A 13,982-nucleotide genomic window follows, 5' to 3' on the forward strand; every position below is an offset into this window, starting at 1 on the left:
GCAGAACGCAGAGTACTACATAAAATAATTACATACAGCACAGCTAATATTAGATCACATGAAAGTACATGACTGTTCTATAAAAATCGTTTGCCTCTCTGTATTGGACATTGATTGAGGGTGGCATTGGTGTTATACAGGGAGATGCTGACCTAGCTTTCAAAGCTTCAAAACCTTGTAGCCTCTGCCAGCATTTCTTGGCATGGCTGTGCCACTGGAACTGCCAGAATAGCCAAGTTTCCTCAACTAGAAAAAGTCCTCTTTTCTGTGGTTGAGTGGGATGTAGGAAACCCAAATGAGAGGGCATGGATTATCCATCATGCTGAGGATCCACCAAGCAAGCGTGTCCTTGACGTGTGAGCCTGAATTGGGGTCGGTGACAAGGACAACTCTGACATCATATGAGTCATGTGAGGAGGGAGGGGTGTCGCTGCCTCCTGACGGGGGGACGCATCTGTTCCACGCTAGCTCGTGAGATGTGAAGAGGTTGCAGTGCTAAGATGCACATAGGGAGAGTGGGAGTGTGCCGCTTAGCAGGGCTTTTTTGAGTTTGGGAATCTCATCGGAGCTGCCTCTCTTCTGCTCTGTGATTCCCACCCCTCAGGCGCAGGTGGCTGTCGGACCAGAGCTGGCATGGTGGCAGAGGGGCCAGGGGCCAGGTGGGTGTGGGAGACCACCGCAGGAAAGTCAGTGCCAGATTCCCCACCTCTGTGGGACTTCAGAGGTCTGTGTGTTGCTCCTCAGGGGTGCCTGAAGGATAATGTGAGAAAAGCTTAAAGAAGGTCTTGTAGGGTGCTCTTTTATTAATTAGAGGGCATATAGACCTTGGAGTAGCTGCCTGATGTTCCCACTAGAAAAGGCACACTTTCATTTGCTAGTAACTTTGCTGAGCTGAGAAGTCGGGGTGTGTGTACAAATGGCACTTTCTAAGCTGCCATGTCTTTCTCTTTGTGCATCAGCGCTGTGCACTCTGTAAGGAAACATTCTTCTGAAGGGAAAAAACCTAGTACGTGAATTTATAATTAAGATTACCTAACAAGTGACTCCACTGACAAGTGGGGTCAGTTCTAGCTGCAAAACTGTAAATTTTTAATTTTCTCACTTATTTCTTCAGCTTTGTTAAATGGTGGCAGAGATCTAGGTCCTGGGAAAAGGTGGTGAAACAAAATGTCTTCCCTCAAGTACTTTAGATATGTGCAGCGAATACACATACAAGCTTCACTCGTTACTGTAATTCATAGTTACAGTTAGATTTGTATTGGTTTTGTTTATGTAATTTTTGTGATTATTACCTGAAGGCTAATAACTTTGAAGAAGATGAGATGATCAGCAGCATGGGGAGGTCATGAGGGTGTGTGTTTGCAGATCTAACAGCAGGAAGGGGCTGAGGTCAGTCACTATAGGCCAACTGAAGTGCAGTGGTTGCAAGAGGGCAGTTGTGGTGTGAAAAGGTTAAAAAAGCAAAGGGAAGTGATGAGACATTACATGCTTGGTAATCTGAAGGGAGTTAGTGGGGAAATGTAAAGAGAAAGCTGACAGTCTAGCAAGGGATGAAGAAAAGACCATTAGAAAGTTCTTGGTGGATGTTGATGAATCAGAACAGAAATAGGGCCATGAGCTGAAGTGGATATTAAGCAACCTGCATACAGAGGGTGGTGATTTGTATTTCTGCCTGAGATTAAGAAATTACAAAATGTAGAGGAAGTAAAGAGGATAATACAGATGCTGCTGGGAACTACTGTGAAAATTCCCCTATTGTGAATAACTGGCAAAACCTGAAGCCAGAGCTTTCAGCATTTGCATGCAAAATGAATGGTGCTTGACTTCAGGTGTTTGACCATTGCCCACCATAGCCATGTGATTGCAGAATGGAACAGATTGGTTCATGGAAGTAAGAAATCCTACTCCCCCAAGCATGGGCAGTGATCTGGGGATGCTGTGTGCAGACTAAGGGAGCAGCCATGACTGTGTCCTGTCTATAGGGTTTCTCTTCTGGCTGGGGCCTGAGAAGTGAACTTCAAGGAGCAAAACATCTGAGGGGGAGCTTGACTCAGTCCAGCTGCATTTCCTGTAGTATCTGCTTTTAATCTGCAAGATTCTGCCATAGAAAACTCATACACAAGAATAATTTGTATACTTTCTGTTTTTTACTGTGGCATTTTTTCTGCAAAATTTTCCTTGGGAGCATAAACTGGAAAAGTTTTGGTTACAGCTGGATAGTACAAAAGCCACAATTTATATCTTATCAAAATCAAGAAGGCATTTCATGGACTAAGTGAAAAGACACATGTGCAAGGTTGGGGCTTTGGTCCAGCTGAATATCAGACGTTGTGTAGAAGTGCTAGTATGACAGCTTCTGACAAAAAGAGATTCAGTTTTGTGTACTGGAATTCTCACTGAGCTCTACTCTGAAGCCAGCATCATAGGTACTCGTAATGTACTAACACAATAGCCCAACTGATACTGAGGCCCTGCTGCTCTTGGCACCTGTCATGGAGGGTAAAAAACCAGAAGCTTCTCCTGATACTTTGCAGACATCATGGAATGAGCAAGTGTGCTTCTAATGTGTCCTAGTTCAAAGAGCAAGCCAGTGGGAATTCCAGGGACTTGCAGCACACCTGATTACTGGGGATTTTCTGTTTGTATCTCTTGGGGTTTTAAGCACATCTTTGGACCCTAGCATGCATACTTACGCAGCCTGCTGCTGTGCCCTGTTGTACACCTCTACATACGGTAAGAGCAAGGCAAGCCACAACAAGCTCAGCCTGCTCCACTTGGCAAGGGCCATCCCATGGTCTATCCCAACCGCTTCCTACTTCCTGGCAGCCCTTTGCAGGCTGCTTCATGGTGCTGGCTTAATTGCACAAAATCTTTCTTAGGCCTTAAAACTGATACAATTTGCTCCTATTTTCTTCAGTCATCCTCCTCTATTTTCTTTTTCCTCAAAGGAAAGCCCCTAATCAATATTGTAATGTTATTTATAGAATTCCTCCTTCTCTTTCCCATTTTCTCTGATTTTCCTTGCTGTGTGTCTTTGGGTCTGGACTGGATACTTATACAGAAAAATGCTGGAAGCACCACACAGTAAAATGTGAGGGAACAATGAAGGTGTTTGGACTTGTTTCTTCTCTTATACAAAGATCTTTCAAACAAACAGTCTTGAGAATTTTGTTACATTTTGGTCCTGTATGGAGCCCTAAAATAACCCCCATAAAAATATAGCTTCTGCTTTAGTGGCTCTCCCAACACTGATTTTCTTATTAATCTCCCTAGCAATACTTATAAAAATGCTTGACTGTGGTTACGCAGATTGTCTGATGTGATCACTAGCAATTATGCTAATCACAGTCTTCTCACAGTTCTTTCCCATCTGTTTTATCCACCTATGGATACTTAGAGCGATATAATTTGTAAGAGAGGCTCCAATCACATCATGTTCTCATTTGCTACTGGATCTATGACCAAAGATCTTGCATATACAGACTAGGCAGAGGACAAGGAGTGAGAGAAAGGAAGTTACTGAGTACTACTATTTTTTTAATGGAAGAGGGATAAATAACTTTCCAGAGGTGCCTGTGGCAGAGCCATAGAGCTATGGCAGGCCTTTGGAAAGCATTTTCATACCGGTATGAAGCTACATAGGCAGGAGTGTGGGGAGGAGGACAGCCTCGATGTTGTAGTTTACTGAAACTGGAGAAAGAGGAATGCAAGGGCAAGGAGCAGATTTTGTTTGCCTGACCCTCTGATATCATTAGCTGTAGGTGGAGGATAATAAAACATTGTTTTCTTTGCCATGTGCTTGTAGAACTGCAGTTTGCCAAGTGCAACTGGGTTAGTGAAGACACACACTATTCAAAATGCCAGTCTCAAAGAGAGAGGCGGTGCAGCTGGCACTACCCCTGGAAGCAAAGGGAAAGGGATCCTTTCTCCTACAGTGAGATCTCAGTGGTCCTCCACATTACAGCATTGCTCCTGCAGCCCAGTGACAGCACTGCCTCTCAGCATCTGGGGAGACAACAGGATGACCAACAGGGCATGTGGCTGTGATGTGTCTAGAATTGTTAATGTCAGGGCAGTAAAACCTCTTTGGGGGGAGGAGGCTGAAGACTCTGTAGGCATTTTGGTCTGAAGGTCCAGACTGGTGAGAGCTGCATCCCTGACTGCTGGTATGGGGACTGCAGAGAAGGGGCACAACAGGACTAGATAAGAGGACAACATATTTTTGGGTGTTAAAGTATCTCCTCTCAAAATCTCTTGGCAGCTGAAAAGAGCTCTGTGCTTTCACACCTCAATGCCTCACTAACCTCTGATGCTAAACACGAACGATGAAAGAGATCTCCAAGAAGCACTTGTTTGTAGGCTATTGCACTGCTTCAGGAAACTGAAGCAAAGGTTTATGACATGAATTGCTGTGGTGAAGGGCAGTAACTTGTTTGGAAAGTAATGGCCTGCTCCTTTTCCCCTTCATAAACTCTTCCTATCTTTATGTGGAGACCTAGTGCCTGGGAGAAATGAAGTGTGGCCAGTAAAGCCTGGACAAGGAAATGCTGGAGTTTCCAGGTGGAGGTGCTGCTAAGCAGAATCCTTAGTGTGTCAAAAGTGTCTCAAATCCATGAAAAATGCTTTAGTACCTATTTTTCATTACATTTGATTGCACACAAATGATGAATTTCTTGAAACAGGAAATGTGTTTTCATTATGTGTATGGACACACCTATCAGACTGGGGCCCCAGTCTGACCTGAGGGTGTAGATGCTACCTTGATAAATGACAATTACTTTTCTGAAAAACTTGGATTAATTTTGGACACAAAAAAATGCAGCAGCATTCACTTGGATATCATTTATGGCCATTGGAGAGAAGATCATGCTTTGCTGGAATATTACCTGTCAGAAAAGAACCCCTGGACCAAGAATCTTTCAGGGCTTTATATGACATTCAGTAAAATCATATCCGTCAGGAGATGCTTTCCTGCAGCCGATCCAGGTCCGTATCCCATTTCCGGCTAATACAACACACATTGGGACTACAGATTTTGAAGGAAATAAATTCTTTCCAAGCAGTTGTCGAAACTGTTGAGTCTAGGGAAATATATAGAGATGGATGGAATATGTCATTCTTAGAGGGATGAGTTATTTAAAGCTAGTCTGGGGTATGCTATTCTTAAAGGAACGAGGTATTTTTTAACAGACTTACTTATTCCTGTAATGATTCCAGTGAGAACAATGAAAATTGTGACGAGTAAACATAAATTTAGAGTTTAAAATTAACTTAAGTTTGCTATTTTCAAAAGCACCTAATGTTGACCTAAGTCTGATCTCTTCAAAGTCAATGGAAGTTTTATGCCTTGTGTGAGTAGAAAGAAAATTACTCTGGTAGAGAAAGCTTCTGAAATCATGCTCTAAATTGATAAATACATCCTTTCAGTATATTTCTGATGTACCCCTGGTAGATGCATATTATTCTAAAGTGGATTTTTTTTTCAAATGAGTCTGATACTTCCCTTAAGAGTAATGGAATTTAAAAAAAAAAATCTCAAACCTCTTTATGGTAAGGAATATGTCTTCTGCATCTTACAAAGAACTTATTGCACTGAAGCATTAACATAAATAATTTAAAACTATGAGTGTTTCCAAATTCATTAGCTAAACGCCTAACTATATAGTTAAGTCATTGCATATCATATATAGTCTTAAAATAGTGTCTGGGTGTTTACAACGAGCCTTAAGATACTCAGCTGATAGTTAAATCCATAACATATGCCCCACCTGGAAAATATGGCCCTGAAATAGCTGTTTGAAATTAAATTTCCATGTGAAGTCTGCCTATTTTGGGCCTCATCTCCAGCTGGAAGACTAAGATTAATTTCTTAGAGAGTTAACTCTCTTACCCCAGCTGAGCATTGCATCCCAAACTTGTTCTTGTCCTTCTGGTTAGCTGTGATTTTTAGAAAGGCTTGACTGTGCTTGGTCAATGAGCACTGGGAAATATGTAAGATAAAGAGCTAAACCAAAGTGGCTTTAAGTGAAAGCTTGTGAGTGAAATCTTAGTCCTCAGAAAGTCAACTGGAGTTTTGCCACCAATTGACATGGGGTCAGGATTTTATCCCTTAACTTCTCTAAAGTCTTTACTTTTGATGACTTGCTATCTAAGTCTTTATGATACACTAATGCTAGTTTATATGTTCTGAAGATATAGTGCCCAGTAAAATGTAAGATGTAAACCTAGTACAAACCTTTAGTGTGTGTTTCTGTTCTGTCTTCTTCAGGCATTAAAGGATGTGTCTTTTTGGCTACTGCTCTGCTGGAGCTGAAACTTTCCCAAAACTCACAGCTAAGCAGTTCAGTGTGTGTTGCATGGGACAGCTACAGAATTCCAATTACTGCAATGGTGAGTAGCACTGAGACATGTAATCCTCAAATTTAAGTCATTAAAGAAGCTGTAAATGCACCCGGGAGCATTCAGAACATAAAACAAATACATTTAAATATAAATATAGAAAAAGACCTTCAGGCCACAATACTCTCTGTCAGAGGCAGTCTCTGTCAGAGGTATTATTTGGTATTTGTTTAGTGTATCAGAATGATTTGCAAAAAGAGAATTGCAGCTGTATTTCATTAGGCATTATAAAGTGCTTGCAGACAGATTCTCAGAAATCTAAGATATGTATGCTAAGAAGGCTGCTGCTGAAAGCACAGCAGAGGAGGGACCAGAAGCATTCCGTGCAGTTCTTACGTGTGTATGCTTTTGTGTTATACACCACTCAAGCAAAGGTCAGATATCCTGATTTATCCTTTAAACTGCTCATCAACCAGCTAATTTTCTACAGTGTCTATAGCAGAAATAAGTCTTGAGAAGGGATTTGGGGGAAGATTTAAAGACGGATTTGAAACGTTTGGCAACTGGTTGGTCAAATTTTCCATTATTGATGGTTGACTTGTGACTTCTAACTCTTTGTGCTCACAAGACGTTCAGATGAGATTTTTTTTTTTTAAACAGAGGCATGACTGTTGTTTTGAATGTTATATAGATATGGCCTATGTAGTATAACTTGATACTTATGCTGGTCAGTAGTAGTCTTTGGATATGAATTTAAATGAGATTATTATATGTTGGATATGCCACTAAATCCCCACAGTGAGGCAAGAGCTCTGTGAACACTGCATGTAGCTGTACAGATACTCAGGTTTAGCTGAGTGATTAGTGTTATTTTAATGTTATCTCTTCTGTGAAAATTATAACATTAACAATAAATCATTTGTCTTTGTTACTATCGCCACAACACTTTTTAAAGAAAAATACAGTTTCTCAGCTAAAAGTTACATACCTTGAAGTGATAAACTATGTAGTGTTACTGCTTTTGTCACAGCTTTAACTGGGATTCTTTGCAGTGTCCTTTCTGTGTGAGACAAATAGAGAGAAAAATTACTAAGTTTGTTTAGAAAGCCTTGTAAGCATTTCCCCTCTTGTGGGGTATGCTTTTCTTTTTCAGTGTTTTCCTTTTATTTACTGAATTTGTGTCCTGTGTGATGAGGTGACAGCAGTTAGATTCTTCAATTTTGCTTTAAGATTTTTCACTTGCAGCCAGTAAAAGCTGAATCAAACACTTTAAAATTCTAAATGCATATTTTTTATTATCATGGTTATGGTTTAAGCTGTTTTGTTTTAAATGCCAAAGCCTTGTGGCCTAGGAAAATATTACTGGTCTTTCAAAACCTGTGTAGGACACCAAGGACCAACTTGTGGCCAGTAAATACAGCAGTTTCTCCCAGGAACCCTCAGTATGAGGTGCAGAGATATTTACTTTGTATGGCAGAAGATGCAAAATCAGTCACGCACCCAGAAACCACATTATGCCTTCAAACTATAACCAGATAAGGGACCCATCACATCATCTGTCTTCTAGACTTGTTTCCCCTCTGTTTCCAAACTCACCTTACTCAAAGACAAACTTTATGGAAGAGGAACCTAGTCACAAGCTTCATTATATGCTGCGCCATAGCAGGCAAGTGAATAAGCAGGGTTCAGAATGGGTTTTTTCGGCTGAAAACCGTATGTGCTGATTGCAACTTTGTTAAATACATAAATAACTGGACCCCTTCCAATCAGAGCTAGCCAAACCTTTTAATCACATACAGAAGTGTTCCTCGTGACATAATTATGCTATCCAGCCTCCTTCCCTCATTGGGAAATATTCTGTCAAACAGTAAAATAATTAACATGGATTTTAAAATCGGCATTGACATTCTAATGTCTAATTAGGTAATTGTCATTGGCACAGCAATACCTATTAGGAGCATGCAATTTGTGGAAGGGGTTTTGATGGAACAGACTGCAGGTGCAGATGGTCTAACAGCAGGACTCTTACCCGATGTAAACAAAGGTATTTTAATTAGCCATGTGACCCTGATCATTGTTAAAAGGTAAGGGCTGTGCATTCATCTTCCCACCAGCTACTTCCTGGTCCTTTCAAGGGGAATGTTGAAATATCCTGACCTGTGGTAAATTACATACAGACTTGATTGAAATTCTCTTCAAATCTAATTATTGTTTCATTTGGCTTCTGGCAACATTAGTACTATATTGCAGTTGGCTCAGAAGTCTTACCTTACTTGCTGGGCTATTTTTGGTTTGTAGATCTCAATTGCTAACCCACACAAAGATACCAACTTTTCTTGGTATATTAGGGAAGATTTCCAAGATGTTGTAGTTTAGTTTTCAGCCAGTGCATGCTGGAACTACTTAAAAATGTGCAGAAGACCTGAATTCTATAAAATTATAAAAATCCCTTGCTGGTAGTCTGCATGTAACTAAGCACAGATATTAGCTGAATGAAAATTAATTGGGAAAACAGGAATGACCACACAGCCTCAGCAGCAATGAATAACCTTGAAGCTAGGAACACAAGAGATCTGATCAGCTCTCCCCACTCTGCATCAGCTGTGGGAGAGGCTCTGAGTATGTTAAATGTTCCAGAGCAGAGGCTGCATCTGGTATCTGGAGGAAAACTTCATGGAAACTTTGTGCATTTTAGTTTTCTTATTCCAGTTCAATTTTCTTATTATTTCAATGTTCTTACATTTCAATTTACTTATTAAGTAAACAAGTAGCAAAAGAAGAAAAGTTAAGGAAAAGCACTTCTGATTTTTTTTTCCTGGAGACTTTTACTTTGCCTAAATTTTATTCCAGTTCTCAATTTAAGAGTAAATTTTGCTAATACAGTTTGGCCTTTAATCATGTTTGGGTTTTTCACATTTAATCACATAAAACAGTCACATGTGCTTCACTGCAGTTATGTAGTTCTAGTAATGAATTGTTCTTATGAGCAAAAATAATAAGTATTTGTAGAATTGGTGCCTTAAGTTGTACCATGCTTACTGCAGGGTCTGTCTCTGTGGTATGTTTTCTGCAGTGTTTAACTCAATGGATTACAGATTACTAATCTGCAGATCTGATATTCAAATACAGTGAAAGCAATATATCTATATATCTTCCCTTTCAATTTGTTTTTTGGAATCTATTTTTGCTGTGACAAGGCACCTGACAAAGCTCACAGCTTGGCTATTTAATAAACATTTACTATAAGCTTGCTAGGATGAGTATAGGTCATTATGAGAACTGGTTTAAAGTGTATGTGTAGGTTTTTTTTAGGATTTACAGAAATACAAATTGTAAATATTTTGATTATAAATAATTATATTACCAAAGTTCTTCGAATTCTCAAGCAGCTGAAATGAATGTGAACAAAAAAAAAAAAAAAAACTTTTTGAAGACTGCTGCAATGGCTACTCAGGCATATGATTTCTTTTGCATATGAGAATCAAAACAGTTTTTTCCCTGTTATTTGATGTTCCACCGGTTTTGGGGTGGGAAGATCTCTGAGGTGCTGAAGCATACGGTTCCTCTTGGTTATTTCACGAGGGACTTTTTTATCCTCTGGCTTCATAAATGATGCCAGACAGAATCTCTGATGAAATATGTGATGGTCCTTTGACTTTGTGTTCAGATTCCTCCAGAGCTATAAAATCAAGAATCTATATTCCTGATGCAGGTGATAAGTGCAATAATTTTGGGTTTTTTTTAAAGCTATCAAATGCAAGCACAGAAACATTTATTTAATAAATGGTGAAATATAAACTTTTATTGTCATGTTAAACACCTTTGGGAAAACCTTTCATCTTCAGAATTGTGTGGAATATGTCACTGCTTTCCCATCAATGTGTTTTTCCACTTCACTCAAGCAAGTGCTATAGAGACCTTATTGTTCAAGTGTGAAATAATGTACACTTGTTGTTAATGCATTCAACCACCATGAGATAATCCTCAGGTGACATGATGACCGTCTGTGCTTAAAAATAAATAAATAAAAGCTAGAAAGAATACGAATGATAAACACACATTATATCTTGCCTACTGATGCTGGGGTTTAATTATGGGGGACAATTACCTACCATAGTCGAAGGATTCACACATTAATAACATTATACAGGGATAATGTCTTTCTAAGCTGCTATAGCATTTAAAAGCTGGTACTTATGTTGCAATCCAGATTCCGTCTACCCATCAGTCCTGTCTGGATTATTGCTACATTATGTAATGTGTTCTCTTGTGGTTTTTTACTGTGCAATTAACATGTGGGACTGACTTATCCAGTCCACTCTAATAAACCATCCTTAATGAGTGAAATAATAATGATAATAATAAATCCTACATGATTTCTGAGCTTCTCTGTTACTCTTGCTAAGACATTTGTATTTAAGCAACATGAAAGCTCAATTAAATATACGTGTATCTAATTCTATTAATGTGCAGTAGTCTTCTGAGAACTTTTCTCTGGTTTTACCCAGGAAAAAACTAACTGCATTGGAAGGACAGAATAAATAGAAAAACTTTCTAACTCTGCATTCCTTGCTGCTCCTTAGTCCTGCACTTTCCCAGAGGAGAGATACACTAAAACCCGTCAAAACTTAATCTCTTGCATATCCTTCTTAAATATTGTGTTTTGTGTTCTTCCCACTGTAAAGACTGTTACTGATCTCTCTTAGGAATGAGTGAAGGATTTATGACAATATTACAAAAGCACAGATAATTAGAAAATCACAGAAATACTGCTGGTTTCCTTTTTTTATTATTTTTTAACTTTTGCTAAAGGTACTGCTTTTTGTGTCATTTTTAGCACACTAATTGAATGAGTGGAGTTCATTCTAGAAGCAGTATTACTTCAGTGGGTGTCAATTTTCAGCAGAGGAAGACAAATCAGTGTCTTGAGTTAATGATAGTTGCTAATTTTCAAATGTTTGGGTGGTGGGGAAGAGCCACAACTTACTCATAAAGAAATTTTTGCTAAGAGTTGAGCACTTTCTTTTGCATACAGTACAGGTTACTCTAAGAAAGTATACTGTGCCTGTGCTGTGAAGAGCTCTGTCTAATTTACATTGATAACTCGTGTACTTTTTCATGAAGTTAAAGAAGGGTTCTTCTCAGTGTTTGTTTGCTTCCTGTGTTGATGCATTAATAACTCAGTCAGATAATGATGCACTGTCATGATTTTTATGGGTACTGGGAAAACCTTTTCTTGGCTTATCACAAAGTTAAAATTGCAAATATAAACAGAATGTATTGGTTTATAGCTAACTATGGACCATGGCATATATCAATGGAATTCAGATTGATTCCAGAGGGGATTATTAACATACATTACATAGATATTTAATTTATACCAGCTCTAAATTTGCTCTTGGATTTTAGGTGTTCTACTTTTATTACCCACTGCTGCTAGGAATTTTTTTGGTATGCCTTTAAAATTTGCTCATTCTCTGCAAATATCAGCATATAATTGGAAGCAGAGCTTTTAAGAAGATAATTTCCGATTAAAGAAGTTTTTTTTAATGAAAACTTGCATCAGCCTGCATGTAGAAATCCATGCACTAACGTAATAACTTCTTAATATAGATACACCTGAATTCAAAGGATGCTGTAGCATGTAATCTGTTTTTACATTAAGTATAGCTTAGCTAATACTTTCTCTTGGGATATGGTTTTTGTTGGTTTTATTTTTTTTTCACCAAACCATTTATAGCCTTCAGAAATTTGCTAGTGAAATATTATATCAATCACCCTGAAACTGAAGGTAGAACAGGATACTTCTTTCCAAAATGCTTTAGCAAATATGTATGTGTTAGCTTTGTATAGAAAGGTTTGTAGGAAGTATCTTTTATTAGAACAGGGAAAATAGCTGGCAGAATAAAAAGGACAGTCTTTAAGAGAAACAAAACTTCAGCCAAAGAACACTTTGGAAACAGTTGTTTTAATTTAATTTCATGTTCCTCTATAAGAAAACTTGTAGGTATACTTAGCACCTGTGAAGCAGAGCTGTAGTATTACTGAGGGAGATGCAATATCCTCAGTGATCTGTGACAGAGAAGGCCAGCACCTGTGGAATAGCAAAGTGTAAAATCATGATATACCATAGAATGAGTGCTTGTATTGAATGCATCCCTTTTTTTGGCTAGTATATATTCCCAGGGCTTCGGGATGGTGCTGCAGCAGTGATGGACTCAGGCATCACTCCTCCTAATCTACAGGTAGCTACAGTCCAGCTCTCTGAAGGAGTGAGCATTAACATTTTAAATCAAAATATACAGTGTGGATTGTGACCATCAGGCAAACTACAACACATTCTTTGAAGATGAAGATAGGAACTAAAATTCCTGACATGACTGGATACTAAGAAGCTTGGGCTCAATAGACGCACTTGATTTATGGCATGGTATAATTTTCTTCATTAACCTAATTCTGCATTTCATGGGCTATAAACTGCCTGCTTCTTTTCTTCTGCTGAGGGAGAATCACGTTACTATCTCTCTCCTCCTTTCCCTTTCTTTCCCCCCTTCTCTTTGCAAACATCCTCTCTGTTTCACTGGTGCTAACTACCTTTTTTTTCAGAAATGGTCTTATAAATACTCGTCTTAATTACACTCTAAGCAACTGTTCTCAACTCGTTTTTAGCTTTGAAGTCTGTTGCTTCTATTTCAGACAAGAAATAGAAGAGGACTCGTATGCCCAAAAGCTTGTGTTCTTTCTAACTGCACCAGTTGGTTTAACAAGGGACATTGCCTCTAACTACAAACTTGTCTTGCCTCATTTCCCATGTAATTGTGGGCCTTCCTGGATAATCAGGTTGAGAAATTTTAGATGGAGCCATTGCTTTATGACAGAAACTTCCCTCCTGGTAACTGGACGTGTCTGATCATTATCAAGCTTCTTCCAGTGTATGTGCACTGTTTGTCCTCACCCCTGCAGCTGCTGTGCAGCTTTATGGGATGGATATACTCTGTTCTGAGGTGCATATGCATAGGATGCTGGAACTGGTGTTTCTCTTGCTCATGAGCATTTATTTTTATTACTGGTAAGATGGGCTATGATTGTTTAATGACTTCTAAGGTAGGGTACGATTAGCTGTATATAGGATATTCACTTTGTACTGTAATGAGTTAGAATAATATTAACACTGCTCATTCAGGGAGATGATCTGCTCCCCAGAGAGTATTCCTAGAGAATAAAGACCAGTTCTAGGTTGGTGAGGTTGGGTCTCATGATTGTTCTTCTCATTGCAAGTATGATGGTGCCTTAGAGTTTGAGTATCTATTTTGCCTTTTTAAAATGTTTTCTGGATGGTTTCTGACTCCATGATGTAGGTCTAGAGATTTTTACTATTGGTAGTTTGTAGGCTTCCATTTCTTATGCTGATCTGATTGTAGAGCTGCAATGATATTATGGGTCTGATACTCTCTAGAAAGTAGATTTTTGTGGACTGTATTTTTATGGGAGTAATTCCAGATATACTTTGATGAAGGAATGGTTTTTACTATATTTATGGTGGGAACAAAGAAAAGAACAAAAACTTTTAGGCCTGTGTGTGTGTTTCTTAGTGTCAACCTGTAGTTGCTGCAGTTCTTTGTAGTGGGATATGAAAGAGTTAA

Source organism: Cinclus cinclus, chromosome 9, assembly GCF_963662255.1.
Source record: "Cinclus cinclus chromosome 9, bCinCin1.1, whole genome shotgun sequence".
In the NCBI taxonomy this organism is placed as follows: Eukaryota; Metazoa; Chordata; class Aves; order Passeriformes; family Cinclidae; genus Cinclus; species Cinclus cinclus.